Source organism: Poecilia latipinna, unplaced genomic scaffold (assembly GCF_001443285.1).
Source record: "Poecilia latipinna isolate Pla-1442-1.1 unplaced genomic scaffold, P_latipinna-1.0 Scaffold1619, whole genome shotgun sequence".
Taxonomy (NCBI): Eukaryota; Metazoa; Chordata; class Actinopteri; order Cyprinodontiformes; family Poeciliidae; genus Poecilia; species Poecilia latipinna.
This window is the reverse complement of record NW_015114235.1, coordinates 263,582-269,204: the sequence shown is the minus strand read 5'-3', so window position 1 is coordinate 269,204 and position 5,623 is coordinate 263,582.

The window sequence follows — 5,623 nt, the reverse complement described above, 5'->3', positions numbered from 1 at the left end:
TCTCCCAACTTCCAAAAAAACTTTTTTTTTTTCCTTAGCCTGTTCCCCCCCCCCCCCACACACACACACACACAGGTGTGTTGTACTTATTCCTATTCTTCTTGAATTTTCAATAACAACATGGACGCAACGTCTGTTCTGATGCTCGTAATCGAGTTACAGTCCAGCAGAGAGGGTGAATTTGTTCAACCGATAGCAAAACAGACAACTCTCAGCTGGCGTCAGAATGAGGTTTGGAGGAGGTTCTGCTAAAAATGTGTCTTTAACATCTTTGAGAAGCCTTCTACCTGCTCGCTGTCCTTCAGTCGGGCTGGCGGAGAACCATCGGAGCCGGAGCGAACAGAATGAAAAACAGCTTCTTCCCAAGAGCTCTCCGCTGAATTCATAAAACATGCATGCACACACCTGATGGACAAGAGCAATATACCTCAAGGGCAACACATACGTAATCACATTGCTCCGTCCCTTATGCTTCTTTTAATTGGTTCTTTTTATAACCTACTTGCTTCCAAGACTATACATTTATTATTTTCCAGTTTTTGACTTTAAATTAGTAAATGGGTTAGTAAATTGTGTGCGTTTTAAAGGTTGTTTCACACAAACTAGTGCCATGTTTCGAATGGAGTTCCAATTAAACCCTCCCATGGTCAAATTTAATTCATTTCAATGACCGATTCAAACACAAGAATATCCAACAGTGTGAGCACATTCCAAACCATTAGCACATCTTCAAATTCAATTTGCTTTCTGATAAAATACAATTTGCTAATTGTCAATATGTCAACTGGTAAGAATGACGAAAGGACCGGAGTTCAAAAGTGCAGGTGGATGACAAATGTACACGCACACACACACACACACACACACACACACACACACACACACACACAAACGAACAATATGAAATAAAACAAAACCACAACAAAAACACACACAAACAAACCCTAACCGTAGAAAAAGCTAAACAGAGAAGCACCGAGGCAGGAGTACGCTCTGGAAGACATTTTTTTTTGTTGTTGTTTAAAATCTCTAAGTACAGTTAATGGCAATGATTACCATCCTCCAAAGCCTTTCACAAATCTAAGATTTCATCCATCTCAAACTCTTTACCCTCTGGGAAAAGTAGAGTTCCCATTATTACACAAATCTGTATTCTCTCTTTCAAGAAATATGCCACATGCCTAATCTTTTTTTTTTTTTTTTTTTTACTGCTTTTATAAAGACATAATGAAAATCCATGTATCCACAACTGCAACAGAGGCACTCTCATTCACTGATAGGTTCTTGCTTTTCTTCTCTTCCACAGGCTATCGGGGTAATTGTGATGACATAAAAAGTGCCGTCAGCGGAAATCACCTGAACTGTATAAAGGGTCATTAGACCCGTCTACTCAGACAACCATAGCAACAGAAAAAAAATGATATTTACTGCACAGTCTGTCCGTTTGCTGCAAACTCGAGGGATTTACAGCTTTCTGACATACTAATCCATACCGTTGATCTTAAAGATAAATCTAAATAATTTGTATGTGCATCTAAATGACTGGCCCAGTGTGTATTTGAAGAGTGAATCTTTATGTTTTATTGAATAGATTGTATGAAGTACATTCCAGGCTTTGAGGTTTGGCTGGAATGCATCTCGAAGTGAGTCGGCCCAAAACCGCCTGGCCCATCTCCGCTCCTAAAGAGGCTGTTGTGATGCTGAACAAATAATTCCTTTAACGGCGAAGAAAAACGGGGGAAAAGTAACACCCCAGCAGCTTTGTGATTGGGTGCCCATGGGTGCACGCATCTATATTAAAAATCACCCCATTGTTTGGACGGTTCTGATCAAAATCTGAAAGAGTGGCGGTTTATCTCAGAGCTATCTCGGGGTATTTGCTTTGTCTGAAAACACTAGATAAGGAAGGAAAGGAAATGACAGCAGGGAATGATAAAAAAATATATATATTCAATAATTTTTTTTTTTAAAAACGAGGAATGAAAAAGCGGATAAGCAGCTGCTTATTTACCATGAAAATTCACCAATCTTGAGACTCTGATGGCTTCCCAGTGCTTTACGTCCAAGTCTTCAAGTACTGAGCACAGTTCAGCAGTCCTGGTGACGGTGGGAAAGAAGTGGACTTCAGTGAAAAGACCACACACACATATACATATATAACACACACACACACACACACACACACATTCACCCTTCACTGTGGGATATAATGCATCTGCAGCCGCATCACCTCCGCCCTGTTTCGCTGGTGTCTTGGATCACTGGTCATGCTGTCCAACACTGTTCCGCCTGGGAAAGATCTCAACTATCAATCTCTAAGCTGTCAGCCACGCTGACCCACTGGACCCCAGACGGATCCTTCGACAGAAATCAAACAGCTCTTCCTTTCTGCAGCAAGAGGCTGACGCTTTCTTACCCTCCTTTGAACATATCTCTCTGAAGGTTGAAAGTGGAAAAAAAAAAAAAAAACAACAAAAAAAACAAAAAACTCGTAAACAAGCAGTGTGAACGTAAAGCAGGCTCCTCTAGATGTGTTATTTGGCAGAAAAATTCACGAGTTCTTATAAATTATTCCTAACTTGAAGCAGAAATTAAACAAGAAGACGCTTTTATGAGCTAAACGTGGAGAAAACCTCTTTATTTTTTTTCTTGTCTTCAAGTAGCTCTGGCACTCGCCGTTTTACACATTTTTTTTATTTTTTTGTTTACACCTGCCATTATTCTCCTTTTTTTATTTATTTATTTTTTTAATTTTATATAAGATCTCGCCACTATGAGTGCAAGACAGCTAATAATCTGTTGTTACAGACAGGTTCATGTTGTTGACCTTTATCCGTGCCAGCACATACGCATTATGCTCGGGGTCTTTCACCTCTCGGCTAGTGCCTCTCTGTCTCTGTCTTCCCCTGGTCCTTCCCCTGAATTCTAACCTCCTTTTCCTGCCTTGTAAAATCAATTTTTATTGATTTCTTTGCACTCTACAGGGTGGAGTCAAAAGAGGGGACAAAGGAGATAAAACCGTAGGCAGATTGTCAGAGTAACTCCACCGTACCACTGGGGACTTAACCGATCGTGAGAGATGAGGCAGATACTGGTTTGAATGCACTTGAAAGCATTGGCAGGTACCAGCATAATGGCATCTGGTGCTGATGGTGGATCTCAGCCAGGTTGGCTGGGTGGCCTAATTCATAACATAAATAAATAGGCTGACAACAAGAGAGAGACTGAAGCAAAGATGCATCAAAAGGACGGCAGACACAGCTGTTGCATAAACTATAAAAGTCAAATAAATTCATGAAAATGGTTCTACAGTGAACAATTTGTAATGCACATAGTGATTTTCTTAATATGTGATCAGCAATTTCATCCCATTTAATTAAACTCTAAGCATACATTAAAATATATAAAAAAATGATTAAAAAAAATGTTGATGATATTCATGTGTTCCAAAGAAAATTTGCTCCATGTCAACTTTCTACAATAAGATAAATATTTTCTTTTCGAGCAGGCTTATCTCCATAGTAAATGGAAAAATACAACGGAGATAATACACTTGTCAAATTGTAGGGAAACAATTTTGCGAGTTTCATCACAAAGAACGGATTCTGTCAACTGCGAGAGACAGAATCTATAAAAATCACATTATATTTTATGATCCTTAAAATCCTTTTTTTTTTTTTTTTTGGATTTTCTTTCGTGAAATAACTATTTGATACCAGAAATAGACTGAAGTTAGTATTTGATACAGAAATCTTTGTCACTGACAGTGTTGCCCGTCGTTCTTGACTGGGTTTGCACACACTGCAGCAGAGGCTTTTTGGCCCACTTCTCCATATAAACACAGGGCTTCAGCTCCTTCCAAAGATTTTCTACTGGGTTCAGAGTGGCCCCGCCAGGACCTTGAAACGCTTAACTGGTTGTCCCACTGGTTGCCCTGATTGAGTGTTTCAGGTTATTGCCATACTGGAAGACTCATCTATGATCTGTCTTCAATCTTTTTTTTTTTTTCTCTCAGGGAAAGAGGTTGTTGGACAAAACCCTCAAGACCCTTACATGTCATCCTGAGTTTCTTCAATTTTCTAATAATTACAGTAACAGCTGTTTTCACTTGTCACCAAGCTGTTCGCTAATTGTCCTGTAGCTCACCCCAACTGCAGATGTACAGTTGTGTTCCTATGCGGTCCGTGGACAGCCCGTGGCAGAGAAGTTACTTCTTCGTTTCTATCATGGCGGACCGCAAGCAACTTCAAGGTGCATACTGCCACCTGCTGTACATGACTGTGTAACACAATTACCTCTTATACATTTTCATAAATTCTGTACTTACAAGTCTACTTGTGTGGACAGGTGTGTCTTATACAGGTAACAAGTTCAAACAGGTGCAATTACTACAGGCAATGAGTGGAAGACAGGAAGGCTTCTTTAAGGTCGACCAAGGTCGGAGTTTTTTTTTTTAAATTGGCTGGTGATTAAATTCTTATTTCATGCATAAAAATTCTAATCAGTTCTTTAAAAATCATATTTAGAGGATATTTATCAGATACGTGATGTATAGTAGTTTCACAATGATACCCCAAAGTCCATTCAAATAAAAAAATATTGAAACCAAAAGCAATTTAAAATCATTCCCTGACAGCATTTTTTATTCGCTTTTTGAGCCAGAAATATCTTGCATAAAACTTCCTGAATTCATTTTCATTTAAGTTCTCAAGAATTTGAGGCAAATTTTGTTGAAGGAATGCTTTAATAATTCAAATAGTAATAATAAAAAGCTTACCCAGGTTCAAAAGAAGGCTACAGCACATTTCATTTCTAACAGCTCTGTTTTCTTCATTTCACACTGATGAACCACAGGAACAGCAATATGATCTCCAAATCCTATATGCCAATATAATAAAACAATACTTCCCAACTGTGATTTCTTTTTTTTTTTCCAACCAGAAAGTTAAAGGTGTTCAATTATTATTCTCTTCTCTGAGAAAAGCTAAGCTCAGACATGCTTGCATCTGCACATCCTCGCTCCTGCGCCACGAGGAAAAGCCTGAAATAACAACCCAGTTCACAAATTTAGAGCCTTTTGTGTGTTGCTGAGTGTTGATATCTCAGATTACACACCGTATCTGCAACAATAACACAATAAGCCGTATATTTATGTGCTTATGCACTGCTTGCACAAACACTTTGGGTTTTAAACCGCATGCTGTGGGGACTGCTGGACTCCACGATGAACTTCATGCCAGTAAAGTAGATTTAGTGACACGAGAGACAAACACCGGTAGCAAAGACACACTGAGACTGCTGTTGTCTTCAGCAATAATGTTAACTAATGAACAAAATACAGTGGCTAATTTGCTTGACAAAAGCGCCACCTGGTGGGGGGAAATAGTATAGTTACAAAATCGTTTTAGAAAGAAGTCCAAACACTCAACATTTTAATGAGAAGTTTAATTTTGTACTTGCATGGAAGTATGTACACATTTGTCCGTTTGGACGAAACAAATATAAAAGTGCACATGATAGAAAAAAATAAAATAAAAAATAAATTAACTTAAATTCAAAAGACTTATGAGCTCAAAATAGCTAAATGACCAAACAGTTTAACAAAAAAAAAAAAAAAAAAAAA